This window comes from Homarus americanus, unplaced genomic scaffold (genome assembly GCF_018991925.1).
Source record: "Homarus americanus isolate GMGI-L3 unplaced genomic scaffold, GMGI_Hamer_2.0 scaffold2539, whole genome shotgun sequence".
NCBI classification, from domain to species: domain Eukaryota; kingdom Metazoa; phylum Arthropoda; class Malacostraca; order Decapoda; family Nephropidae; genus Homarus; species Homarus americanus.
This window is the reverse complement of record NW_024725489.1, coordinates 5,562,889-5,578,225: the sequence shown is the minus strand read 5'-3', so window position 1 is coordinate 5,578,225 and position 15,337 is coordinate 5,562,889. Positions and strand designations below refer to the sequence as shown.

The window sequence follows — 15,337 nt, the reverse complement described above, 5'->3', positions numbered from 1 at the left end:
GCTTCTTCCACTCACTTCCTTCTCTTCTCCCTTCTCCTCCTCCACCTCCCACTTCAAATGCACATCATCATCATCATCATCATCCAGGAGCCTTCTACATACACACCTCAAAGTAAGTGAACTTTTCTACCATTTTTGTTGAATTTAGGCAATTTTCGGTGAGCTGGAACCAATTACCCAAAAACCCATTGAAAGAATGGTTTCGGTTAACGAATTTTTCGGTTAACGAACAACCTGCTGGAACGGATTGTGTTCGTTAACCGAGGGACCACTGTATAGACAAACTAAAGCCTAATAAGTCACCAGGTCCCGATGAGATATTTGCCAGAGTATTAAAGGAATGTAAGGAAGTGCTTAGTATGCCCTGAGCAAAGTTATTTAACATGTACAGTAAAACCCCGCTTTACGCCGTTTCACTTAACGCATTTCCACGTTTACACGGTACCCTGCCGAACACAGAATGCTCACTTTACGCGGTGCATGTACTCTTTTACGCAGAGTGGGGCGCGGGCAGGGTGCGCACAAGGTAGCCCAGTCATCAAAACATTACCGAGTTCTTGATCCGCCACCCACCACAGCCGGCCCATGTCAATGATAGTGATAATGATAGAAAGGATATGGACTTATATGGACTTTGAGGGGTTTGACAAGGTGGCCCTGCTAGCCTCTGTGGTGGATAGTGATACAGGCGAGGGCCAATAATCTACCACTCTGCCTTGGAACCCCCCCCCCCATCCCCTTGTGCCCAGCCATCTCTTCTACTAACGTAAGTGTTAAAAAAAAACCCTAATATTATTGATGTCTCTTAAATATTAATTGTGTGTGCACACCATCATAAAATTAAGATGTTATTTTTACTACAACGTCCGTATTGTGTCGGAAAAAGGGTAGTCTGGCGGTCGGCCCAGTCTCTATTTCAATTAATCCCATACGTTCTGTTAGTTTATTTACGTGTTTTGCGTTATACGCGGACCTCCGTGGGTTAAATTAGCCGCGTAAACCCAGACTATACTGTCAGTGTACATTTACTGCATTTATTTTTAATTTGTATGTAATTTTCAGTGAGCTGGAACCAATTACCCAAAATCCCATTGAAACAATGGTTTCGGTTAACGAACGACCTTCTGGAACGAATTGTGTTCGTTAACCGAGGGACCACTGTATAGTGAAAGTGGCTAGATTATGGTTGAAAATTGCTAAAATGCCTTAAATGCAGGACAAGAAAAACAAATGCTACAGTGTAAAAAAAGCCATAAGAAAAAATGGTGTACTTTCAACATTTCATTTATGGCTGTAATAACACTAAATACAAAAAATCATAAAAATGCGCGTGGCTGAAGAACAAAGAAAGCAGTACATGGCACTACATGCTCGCCCAAAAACTACTAGCAGCTAAGTTGACATGTCCGGGAAAATACTAACATATGGCAACCCTAAACATAGGTAGAGGTTAAGGTAACCTTCACATCACCAAAACTTACAAGACTGACAAACTTACCTGGATAACACACACACACACACACACACACACACCTTTTTCACTTTAACATTATATCAGTAATACAAAAAAAAATTTGCTTGCAGGTCCATCAGCCAATCACAGCCACGACTCAATTCTGAACCGGTGAATATTACCACCACCAGTGTCAATACAACCTGGTAAATTATTAATCATTCATTGCCACAGACAAGAAAGTGTTTGATGCCTGACAATATGGTAGGTAATACATGTCATTCACACACTTGTAAATAACTGAAAACTTCATAATGATAGTGTCATCACATCCATTAGTCAATATCATACAGAACCCTGGTTATCAGTTGAACCACGAGGAAGGATAACACTCCCAGGAAGGTTCACCCAACACTGATCAAGGGAGATTCTCAGCCACTTGTCACCTCATTTAACACTCACAGATGTAAGTTAACAACAATATAACAAAATGGTGAAGGTTCAAACCCACCTGCCTGAAGGAACTTGTGGTGTCAGCTATCAAGTACCTGCAGGTGAACAGACTGCCTAACTAACCAGAGTGTAGATAACATGTTCAAGTTGTAACCTAACTCTTATTATAATTATTACAGGTTTCTCTTAAAATACTGTACTGTACATAGATATACATTATTCTATATCTAAATGTGTAAGTCATGCACAATTTTAAAACTATACATACAAGATATTAAGTGTACTACAGGAAAATAAAATAAAACAAAAAACAGCAACATGAAGCACATGTTACCACGTGGTCCAGTTGCCAGCTGTTAATAAATTTTTTGAGAACAATCTAACATCTTACCAGGCAAGTTTTATTTAATTAAATGTAAGTAAAAAGTAAGGTAGCTTCTTTAATATCATAATAAAAGCACACTTGTTAATGACATAAGCTGGAGATAATAAAGTGAAAGTTTAGCACATGGCAGTACAGTACCCAGTGGTGGTGAGGTGACCTTGAGACAAGCAGACTCAGTTTTTGTTCACCCTGACTATTAAACTTCAGGGCATGACTTCAACCTTCCCACAAGACTCCACAATGTTCTATCCTTCAAAGCATACTACACTACTCCTGACCCACAAAATCATTTGCAAATAAGAATGTAGCTAACTTCTGAAAACAATATAATACAATTAATTCAGTATTGTATATTGTGCAATGTTAAATTTCCTCAAGGTACCTGTCTGAGCTATTATCTTCAGTGTGTATCTATCACCTGTTACAGTACACTGGGTAAGTTTAAGTTTCACAAGCCAACCAGGAGCCCTCATAGTACACACCCCTACTCTCTATCCTCTGATTGGCTAACCCCACACACCCTCCACCACACAAGAGGTGCCTCCTTGTTATCTCCACTTGTTTTCATTATCACAAATGATAATGATGGAGTTTACATAATTCTATTCCTTAACTTCTACAATATAAATTCAATAAAGAAGTTGAAAATTTCATAAGAACATAGGAAATCTGCAATAGGCCGGTTGGCCTGTGCATGGCAGCTCCTGTGGAGAGTTACTACCACTCTATCATCCATGAATCTATCTAGCCTCCTTTTGAAACTTTCCAGCATTCCAGCACTTACTACAAAGGTGCTAAGCTTGTTCCACTCGTCCACCACCCTATTTGTGAACCAGTTCCTTCCTATCTCCCTCCTAAACCTAGACTTATCCAACTTAAATCCGTTGCTCCGAGTCCTATCCTGCTCGGATATTATAAGAACTTTATATCCCTTTATTGATTCCTTTCACCCACTTAAACACTTCTATCATATCTCCCCGCACTCTTCGTCTTTCTAGGGAATGCAAGTTTAGTTTCTTTAACCTATCCTGATATAGAAGGTTTCTAAATCCCGGAATCACTTTCGTCATTCTTCGCTGCACCGACTCTAGTGAATTTATATCCATTCTATAATAAGGGCACCAGAACTGAACCGCATAATCAAGGTGCGGCCTGACTAGCGCAAGATAAAGTTGCAATAAGACCTCCGGACTCTTATTACTTACACTTCATAGTGCACCTGACTGTCTCAATGCAATATACAGTATAGTCTCGTTTTACACGGTCAATTAAACCCATGGAGGTCCGCGTATAACGCGAAACGCGTAAACGAAATAACAGAGCATATGGGATTAATTGAAATAGAGACTGGGCCAACCCCCAGACTACCCTTTTTCCGACACAATACGTACGCTGTAGTAAAAATAACATCTTAATTTTATGATGGTATGCACACACAATTAATATTTAAGAGAAATATCAATAATATTAGGTTTTTTAACACTTACGTTAGTAGAAGAGTTGGCTGGGCACACGGGGATTGGGGTTGGTTCTGAGGCACAGGGCAGATTATTGGCCCTTACCTGTATCACCTGTATCACAATCCACCACAGAGGCTAGCAGGGCCTCCTTGTCAAACCCCTCTAAGTCCATATCCTCACTATCACTGACTTGGGCTGGCTGTGGTGGGTGAAGAACTCGGTAATGTTTTGTTGACTGGGCAAGCAAGGCTAAATAGACCAATCACAGCTCGCGGCGGAGGGGATGCGTGGGTGGTAAGGATGCGTGGCCCAATCACAGTCCGAAATGTCATCTGACGTCAGCGGTGATGTAAAAGCGACCAAGCGCGCAGCTTGTCCGCGCCGCTTCCCGCGTAAATTCAGGAATGTACTGCGTAACTAATAATTGGCACGCCTGGACAGGTGCCGCGTAAATGACCAACCGCGTATAAAAAATCCGCGTAAACCGAGACTATACTGTACTGTACAATACAGTACTTATGCCGATTCTGCTCATGAATAATTGCATGATATGGGCTCACACTTTCAACTTCATTGTGTATGAAAATATATCAAACAATATATACTGTAGTTGATTACTGTATTTCAACTTGTCAAAAAGTCCTTTGTGCATAAAGGTAGTTTCTGGGACCTAATTTTATCTTTATTTTGCAAAGATTACACATACAGTACCTGGTTATTTGTGGAAAGGTTGGATTTGTTTAAATACTTGTAGTTTGGGTTGGGTTAGATTATGTAAATTTTGGTCAGTTTAGGTTTGGTTCATAAGGTGGGTTGTCATATGAGACCCCAGACACTAGTCATATAATAAGCTAATAACAAAAGTAAGGGCTTCTGAAATTTTATAAACTATGATACAGTTTGGCTACAGTACAGTAGTATAAATGCACTAATACCTTAGTCACTACAGTGAATTTTTAGTAGCATATTTTAAAAAAAATAAAAGACAATACATAAAACATGTACATACAGTAATGTATATAAAAAAAATCCTTAAATTTTTTACATCAACACTACCAAGAAATGGCCAACTATCTTTTCCATTAATGTGTTAGCAGTACTGTACTGTATTGTACTATTGTAAAATTTATACATTACGAACAGTAAAATATTAATTACAATGGTCCCTCGGTTAACGAACACAATCAGTTCCAGAAGGTCGTTCGTTAACCGAAAAATTCGTTAACCGAAACCATTCTTTCAATGGGTTTTTGGGTAATTGGTTCCAGCTCACCGAAAATTGCCTAAATTCAACAAAACTGGTAGAAAAGTTCACTTACTTTGAGGTGTGTATGTAGAAGGCTCCTGGATGATGATGATGATGGGAATTAGAATGGGGTGGAGGAGAAGGAAGAAGAGAAGGCATTGGGGTGGAAGAGAAGTCACCCCATGGCACCATTTCACCCATAAAATTTTAGTTCTCTTGGTGTATTTCAAGATTATTTTCTTTAAATCAACACTGCACTGCATTATATATTGTCAATATGTAAAATATATTTCAAAATGACCAATAATTTGCTTGGAAACACAGAAAAAAGCGTTTAGTTAAAGAGAGTCTCAAGCAAGATGTTACCTCCAGTGAAAACAGAGAGACTAACGCCTGTTTGCTGTGTTAAGAGGCTGGATGCCCCGCATTAAACTAGTCACTTTACCTTCAATTATGTTCAATAATTGTTAAAATGACTAAAAAATTGAATATTAAACTTTTAAAATTATTGAATAGTATAAACTTCTTGACATAAACTGAAATAGTAAGGAATTTAAGCCCTAGAGCCGATTTATGTATTGGCTGACTAATACTACAGCTGGTTGACCAGCCAGTGCAAGCGAAAACATGTTGAGGTCGGCTCGTAAGAAATTCGTTAACCGAATTTAAGAATCTTATGGGAGGCAGTTCGTTAACCGAAATTTCGTTAACCGAGGCGTTCGTTAACCGAGGGACCACTGTATTCGAGTTCCAAATATCAATGTCCTGTGTCAACTGGAAGATGGACTGACAAACAGACCCAAGTAATGTGCAGTACTATAGTAAACATGTGCATACTGTACAGTATTACTGTAGTAAACATGTGTGTACTGTACAGTATTAGTAAACAGGTTCAGAGAGCCTCTTTAGGGTGTCTGAGCATCAAGGTGTACTGTAGTACTGTATAGATAAAACTGGGTTCAAAAATTTTCTAATCGTGTTAACATCAGTACTGTACCGTAATACAAAATGACCATCTGTCATCAGAAGTTTCCTCACTAAATATACCAATGGTAATCAGGCCCTAGTATAGTACTTCTGAAGTCCTGACATTAATACAGTACTGGACAATATAAAGACAATGTAAACACTGTACAGTACTGGACAATATAAAGACAGTGTAAATACTATACAGTACTGAACAATATAAATACAGTACTGTACCAGTAAAGTCATAATACTGAGCCCACACTTCATTAACAAATACAGGTACTGTACAGCTCCTCCCCAACTTACGACGGGGTTAGGGACCCAAATCCAGTTTGTAAGTCGAAAATGCTTAAATAATACATAGAGAATCTAAAATGGATGTCTCTTTCTTCTCAGCACCACAAAACTCTCACTTTTAAGCTTGCCAGTCACTTTAAAGTGAATTACAAATGGAAATTTTGTCTGTACTGACGTAATTTTAAAAAATTTTGGTACGACTGAGGCAGTTCATGAGGGTGGTCGTAAGTTGAGTAGGTCCTAAGTCAGGGAGGAGCTGTATATGAGTCTACTACAGGTACTAAGACATCTATTACAGTACACCTGTACTGCCCAGTATTACAAACAACAATACATACAACAACTATCACCACCACTATCCCTACCATTAAAATTTCTGTACAATTAAACATCCAAGATTTCAACTTCACTTAATTTTTACCTGGGTATACTAGTACAATACAGTACCCTGTATGGTATAAAATACAGTAAAATAAAAAACTCACAGGGTTGCATGTAAATCTGTTCAGGAGTATCCAACCATTAAATGTTAGTCATACAATCAATTCTGTATCATAAATTTTAGGCATCCCAGCTTATTTTACCTTGTGATTACTCCCGATCCCTTCGGTACTATTAAGGGGTTTAATCCTCGGGTAATATAATATGGCAGGGGGACTACTCTTCACAACATCCCCAATTCCAATGACCTGTATACTGTACTCTATGTAGCTAAAGATTACAATGCTGGTTTCACATATTCTTAGCATCTTCACTCATCCTGTCTAGCTACTTGTAATACAGTACAGTACAGTCTTGCAATTTTCTCAAATTTCACCTATATGGGACCACTCAGTCTCACACACCCTGATAGAGAAGCAGCCTCTCAACAACTGATCCCGACCACAGTTGACAAAGGCAAAGTTCTGTTATACCACCCAGTCATACAGTACAGCATGTGGGCAATTCAGATACCTAAAAGACAAGTTAACAATAACCAAGATACAAAACAACAATAGCTACCATAACTATCCTGCAATACTGGATACATAATTCAACAACCTACATCAATACAGTATGGTACCTTCGAGCGCTGCCTAGATAAGTTTTGGGAGAACTGGCCAATTGCGGTTGACTATAGTGCAAGTATCGTCGGAGACAGGTGCCAGCCTGGGAGTGTTGACAGGGCCATAGTGGCACTTTATGCCCGAGTCTAACATGCCTAACTAGACCTATGTAAGCAAACCTGTAATTCAAATATAAACCAACATCTCAGAAGTAGCCACCATAATTAAACAATAGCCAATATAACTAAACAGTAACCAATATAATTAAACAGTAGCCAATGTAACTAAACAATAGCCAACATAATTAAACAATAGACAATTTAACTAAACAGTAACCAATATAATTAAACAGTAGCCAATATAATCAAACAATAGCCTACATAATTAAACAATAGCCAATATAACTAAACAGTAGCCAATATAACTAAAAGTAGAAAATATAACTAAACAGGAACCAATATAACTAAACAGTAGCCAATATAATCAAACAGTAGCCAATATAATCAAACAATAGCCAATATAACTAAACAGGAAACAATATAACTATACAGTAGCCAATATAATCAAACAATAGCCTACATAATTAAACAACAGCCAATATAATTAAACAGTAACCAATATAATCAAACAATAGCTTACATAATTAAACAATTGCCAATATAATTAAACAGTAAACTAAACAGTAGCCAATATAATTAAACAGTAGCCAATATAATTAAACAGTAGCCAATATAATTAAACAATAGCCAATATAACTAAACAGGAACCAATATAACTAAACAGGAACCATTATAATTAAACAGTAACCAATGTAACTAAACAACAGCCAATATAATTAAACAATTGCCTACATAACTAAACAATAACGGACAATGTAACAACAGTAGACCAACAGTATCATGCAATTCTACAATAGCCGACACAATAAACAAGATACTGAAAACAACAGTACAGTGTAGAGTAATTCAACAAATTCTGCAATAACATACAATTCAACAACAGCCACATGACATATCTGCAACACCTTTCAATTAGCGAACCCAAAGGATGATTAAGTAATATTTCTGTTAACTGGTGTCCTCTCCAATATTGCACTGTACAGTACCCAGATCTGTGAACGAGTTTCCGACGTTGAAAATCAGCCGTATTTTCTGGAAATTTTCAAGAAAACTTCTGGAAAGTCTCTCCAGTTTCATTCAGTAACTAAAAATATAGTGCTGTACAGTACTGTACAGTGATATCTCCGTTAGCCGGAACAATTGATAAAAAGCACTTCGGGGAATGAGACGACTCTTTCAAAGACGGAAAAAAATCCCTCATTCCCAAAAATTTCCGGGTATTGGGAAAATTTTCTCTGAATTTTCCGGAAAATGTGCCCCTTGGAATATCGTTCCCAAAGCCGGAATTTTCTGGAAAATTACGACTTTGGGAAAGATTTTCCGATAAAATTTCAATTCCAGCTATCGGAGAGTTCCGGGTTTGAGGGATTCCGGCTAACGGAGATATTACCATTTAAATTTCATTTAAAACAATTAAATTATGGTGTCTGCACCTCCAACACTTTGGTAAACTGACAAAAACCCAATTTGAAGTACTGTACTGTACTGTATTGGACATCTGATTTCAGCAGGAATATACCAGCGAGTCATGTACCGTACTGCATTCAAACTCCCGGCAGTACTTGAGTGCTTGTTTGTAACAATCAAACAGCAATCACTTGTGCCCCCAGTGTACAGTATTATCCTCTTAAATAGCAGATAATACTTTAATGAAACACTCCAGGAATCATAACTTTTGACTCATGAAGAACGTCATGTTTTTTTGGAGTCAGTACCTCAACTTTCACTCATCACTTCTCTAGTACTGTACAGAGTATCATAATTTACTGAAGGTTAAGGGGGAGTTGTCACATTGTTCGTTTATTCCAACAGGATCATTTAGAATGAACATCTGATCAGAATAAAAAAGGGAAAAAATCTCACTAGATGTACTGTAGGAATGACAGTCGTACTGGCAGACTGTGTTGCTAATGGTTAGGTTTGGTTAGTCAGAATGAAGGCCATCTTAGTAACTATATTTTTTTAGTCTGCCAACCCATGCACATTAGGCTGCTGTACCAATAGACATCAACATTTCACATACAGCTGCTGTACCTTTATTCTGCACACAAAAATTATGCAGTGGTCATTTGTCTGGCATTTATTCTGTTCAAACCTAACCTAACATAAATAACATGTTTGCAAGTTACGGAATTCAGTTACCTTGGCCAACAGCCTTGACCACTCAGAATGAATGTCGGACAATTAACAGAAGGAAAGGTCCGTAGGTGACAGACAAATAACTACTCCAAAAAATTCATGTGAACTTATGATAAAGTATACAAAACACTGCAGTCATGTCAACAATGTTGCCTGTAGGACACTGCAGATAATAAACCATTATGACAGCAGGCAACACTAACCACTGACATTATTGGGTAAGGTTTGATTGGTCATGTCTGTAGTCAATAATGGTTGAGCCACACTTCTTCCTGAGAAAAATAATATGACCACTTTGTTGGGTTGGCTACCAATGAGGATGTTTGAGGTACAACAGTAAAGTATGTTGCCTCTTGCTACAGCGACCCAGGTTCAATCCCAGGAAGGACCCTCAGGGCGGTCCAACGAATTACCCAAAAGTATATTAAATCAGGGTAAAATCTTAACGAATATATGTTTTACATCAATAAAACCTGGTTAAAAATGTTTTAATTGAAATGTAGTCAAAATAATGAAATAATAAACAGCGAAAAATGCTAAATTCCAAAGAGTCACCTATCCAAAATGGAGATATAATTACCTATGTTTCTGTTACTTTGGGGTATTTAACATAGCCGTAGGATTTACTTTTCGTTAGGTTAGGTTAGCAAAGTGCATCACGATGGATCTGAGTTATCTCCCTTGTTCACGAACTCTTTGGAATTTAGCGTTCGCCAATACTGAAAGTTTTTCGCTGTTTATTATTCATCTTACAAATTATTTTTACAAAATTACACTTTGAAATCAATGAACAGCCCATCAGGCTCTATGTCTAAAGTTGTATGTGATATTAAAAGGAATGTGATAACTGCCAATGAGAACAACTTTCGTATCGAATTTGTGTGGATTCCGTCCCATGTTGGAATCAGGTATCATGACCGTGCTGATAGACTGGCCAATGAGGCATGTAAGAAAGAAAATGTTGACCGCAACCTTGGCCTGTCCAATGCTGTAATTAAAAATATTCAAGTCAGAATCATGAACTCTGATCTAGAAGAAGTGAGAAATGCAGAGAGACCCGACAGTTGTAGCATTAGTAAATATGACAAATTTTGTGACAAGAGGTACCGGTATGGCCAGCATAAGGACAGAACCAGACAATGTGATGTAGTCGTGGCCAGAATTAGGCTAGGATACAGACACATCTGGCAAGTTAGTAACGCTGTACCCATACTGGAACACTCAGCATGTAAACTTTGTGATAAACCTTTAAAGCATACACTTGAACACTATATTATTGAATGTGACACTGTCAAAGACTTCAGGCCACCTGGCTTATTGTATCTTGAACTATGTAATTACTTCATAGAATCAGGGGTGCTTGAGGACATTCTTGCTGTTTATCCCAAATTTGCTGCTGGCCCACACTGATTAGTCTTCAATTAGAATATGACTCCAATGTATGTGATCCACTGACCTATATATACTGCTAATGAATATGATGTATTTCCTTCTTTGTGTACGAATCTCTGTCCTGCATGGCAGTTAACAGTGGCATTACCCACATGAATCTGACTGACGTATATGTATGTATGTGTGTATATAATAATAATAATAATTAACGGTTTATTGAAAGAGCTTAGCAGCCAGAAGGCTGAAAATATACAGTTACATATTTGGGGAATGGGTTTCGAATTATAAATAATATACAAGTAACATAAGTGATACAAATAAGATATATAATAACTAGATGGGGAAAAGCTCAAACTACAGTTCATTTCAACATAGTGACAGTGCAAGGAGTAGTGTATGTACGTGTGTATGTGTGCATATGTGTATATATAGTGTCAATGAATATGATGCATTCTTTGTATGAACCTCCGTCCTGTATGGCAGTGAAGATTGACATTACCCACATGAATCTGACCGACGTATATGTATGTATGTATGTATGTATGTGTGTATATGTGTATGTATGTGTGTATGTGTGCATGTGTGTATATATATGTAGTACATGTATATGTATATGTGTATATGTATGTGTATGTGTGTGTACATATATGTATATGTACTGTCAAGGAATATGATGCATCTCTGTGTATGAACCTCTGTCCTGCATGGCAGTGAGAAGTGATACCACCCTCAGTGTCAAGACCTGACTGAATTACTCAGAATAGGCAAACTGTACTACAAGCTTTGCCAATAAATTTGTTATACTAACTAAACTAAAAATATTATTAGACATGTTTTGTGTATGTATAACAGATATTCGTTAAGATTTTACCCTGATTTAATATACTTTTGGGTACTTTTGGGTAATTCGTTGGACCCCCCTCAGGGTGTTGTCCAGTGAACCTACCAAATATTGCAGGAGTTGTCTCTGGTTCCTCCTGTACTAAACCTATGACTAATAAACTTGCAGGAGCTATAGGAGGGGAGGTTAAAAATATACTAAGTTTTGTACCCCTAGTAAAAAATAGGTAAATTTTTCTTGTAGCTCCATTCACTTGTAGCAAGTTAAAAGTATATTTTTCTAGTGTATTTGTGTGTGCTGAGACTGAATATGACCTTCCTTTTTGGCGGAAATTAGCCGGGTTTTTTTAGCGATTTCTTTTTCGTTTGACGTTTTCCGAGAAAAAAAGTGCCTTAGCGACTAACAAATACCGTACACAATAAAACACTAGAAAAACAATAACCAAACCTAACCTAACTTAACTGACTCACAATATGCTGGAATCCCCTATTTCTTACCTTATTGGCCTGGTTCTTGTTCGTCGTTGCATTCTGGGATTCTTACACTACGCCACATACGTTGGTCTTTGCGATATTTACATTCAGTCTTGCTCTTAGTACACTTTACTAAGGTTGGAAGAACACCATGTGATCGTAAAAATGCTATAGTTTCTACGTTATTTTTTTCCCAAAACTCGCAATTAGCTCCATATACTTTAAGTGACACACATCGCACACTTCCATGGTAGGAACTGAAATTGAATTTCAAAATATGAGACCCAAAATAAAACTCAATTTTGATTGGGCCAAATATACTCTGAATTAGCAAAAATGCTTTTGATTGGCCGCGTGACATGTACAGGTACGCATGCACGTCATGATTTATGAAGGAGACGCGAGAGACACGCAGTGTTAGGCAAGAGGCAGACGATAATAGAGCGACGTTAATGGAAGAAAATAGAAAAAAATTTGGAAAAGCTATCTCCGTTATTATACATTTCCGCCGGTAATGTAATAGATGAAAATTATCTTATAATTAGATGTCTTATTCGAATATGATAATAAATTAGTGGTAGGAATGAACGGAGCTACAAGAAAATAATACCAAAAAATATATACATAAAATTGTCAATATTTCACAATCCTTCTCTTTTCCTTTGACTGGACTCCATTCTGATCATTAATAAAATATAAAAAAATCATCAAAATAATGAGAAATACAGTAGTGTCGACCCCCACCTGTAGCCCACGACCAGGTAATGTTTAATTCCCCACACCTCACCAACCACTACACCTACTACAACAACATTCAAAATACGTGTTATAAGACTTTGGAAAGACACTTGGCATTACGTTCAGAAAGACACTTGGCATTAAGTTCAAGGTTAAGTTTACTGGGTACGAGTTCTACTGTACATAGACACGCCTCCTTAATTACACCTAGTAACAATTCCCACCAAGCATATTACCCAATAATTCATGTCTAATATAACAGCCATATATATGTAAATCACACTAACTCAGGAAATTTAGCATGGCATTATAGGGATATAAGTTGTAAAGCAAGTTTACTCCTAGCACAGTCAAGGGTCACCAATGGGCTCTTGGTAACACACCCCGCCATTTATTTCTCTCAGTAACTCAACACTATTATGACAGGCATGCATATATCATTCAATAAAACCTAAGACCGTGAATGATAAACCATGACAAGTTAATATTACAAGTAATTATTTATAAGAACGTATTTTACTCACATTGCCAATAAGACGTTACCTTGCCGCCAGCGTCCGGGTGACTGGTGGTCCTCTGGTGGTCCTGGAACAGTTTGACTTCACCAAAAACCTTTTTTTATTTGTCTATAATAAAACGGTTATTATTATTATTATTATTAAACTTATTTTCATTATTATTAGTATTACATTTATTTGTATTATTACTGTTATTATTATCGAATTAAACCTATTACAGAGTCCAATATTTATGCTACAGTTGACATGTATTCTATTGGTCATTATTATTATTGTTATTTTAGCAGAATTTTGTGACTTTACAAATTATTAATATTATAATAGTTTATTCAGATAATGCTGATTTAACCAGTATAATTATCAAAGAACTATTATTAATGATGAATTAATATATATTTAATTAAAACTGAGAACTTTATAAATACCTGTACTTCACTTGTTGAACCTAAAATACTTTTTTGTTGATTGTTTCAGTTATCATACGTCAATAATATATTATATTAAATTATAGTGGTGCAACTATATGAAATGCAGTATAATTAGATGATTAGTATAATTAGTATACTGTAATAGCTTATCCAGTACACTTAGCAGCACATAGAAGAATTAGTTGAATTGTTACTTAAAGTCACTGACTGCAGTCCCACAATGTGCTCTCACGCTGAATAAATTTTAATTCATCAAATCATAATAGTTTCACATTTTTTACTTGTGCCTTATTATATGACAGCACATAATTGGTTACATAGGATAAACCTTTGATAATGTTATATAGCTTATGGCATGGCATTAGTCTCATGCTTACAAGCTTATTGTTCACGATCCACAAAACTGTGAGGAAACTTATTTGGGGTGAGAATTGTGAACTCTTGGAACAGCCTGCCAGAGAGTGTTGTGAGTGTGCTGCACCGAGTGGGGATGCTAACAGCACATACGTTATCGACCGCCCAAGTGGCTAACGAGGCGATCAGAGGCAAAGAGGAATATGTTATGATTATTATCACTGTATCACCACGTGTCCCCTGATGACACAGTCTGCATGACATTACCATCGGGGGTGGATATTCTACTTATATGACATAATGACACCTTGTTATATTACAGACTCAGGGTGAATGCCATCAATTGTGGTCTTTGGAAGTTTAGTACACAGTGCCTTCCTTGGTGTCACTTCAGCACTGTACTCAACGCCTTTGGAATTTTGTATTTAGTTAACACAATTAATTCGGCCACTTTATAATAACTGTTAAATACGTGTATATAGAGGACCTTTATCATCACTCATCAGCCAAGGGATACCGCACGGCTGTTGAATGATAAATATGTACAGTACAGTACAGTATCGGTTAGTCATTCACAACTCCAGAGGCTGACCCAAGTACCCCGTGTAAGAATGACCCATCTACGGTTCCCAAAGGTTAATATGCTGAATTTTCTCCGTAACTGATGATGCAAGAAATGATTCTACTGTCTAATTTAAACTAAAATATAAAAAGTATTGCCTAAATATCATAACTTGCAGGATTACATTATCTAGATACCTGCACTAAGCTGAGTTTGGACCAAAATTAAGTTTTTTTTTTTTTTTTGTGTGTGAACTGAAATCTTGGTCTCTTAACGGTACACAATGGGAGAATTTTTATGCAAAGATTCTCAATGTTAATTTTTTCATTAACTGTTAAGAGAACTTTTCTTGTCATGGAAAAAAAAAATTATATTATTTGTGTACATTATTTTTGGTGCTGTATTTAATAGGTACTGTACATTCTCACACCTTCAGTTACATTTTTTTTTATCGTACAGTACAA

At 37.0% G+C, this 15,337-nt stretch overlaps 1 long non-coding RNA gene across 1 annotated transcript in view; it reads right to left on the bottom strand.

Moving 5' to 3' along the window:
* LOC121865050 overlaps positions 1–13,626 on the bottom strand; it is a 15,817-nt gene extending 2,191 nt beyond the window's left edge. The window contains exon 1 of the long non-coding RNA XR_006088711.1: positions 13,536–13,626. This is a non-coding gene — a long non-coding RNA (uncharacterized LOC121865050). The remainder of the gene's footprint in view (positions 1–13,535) is intronic.
* Between the last annotated feature and the right edge of the window lie 1,711 nt (positions 13,627–15,337).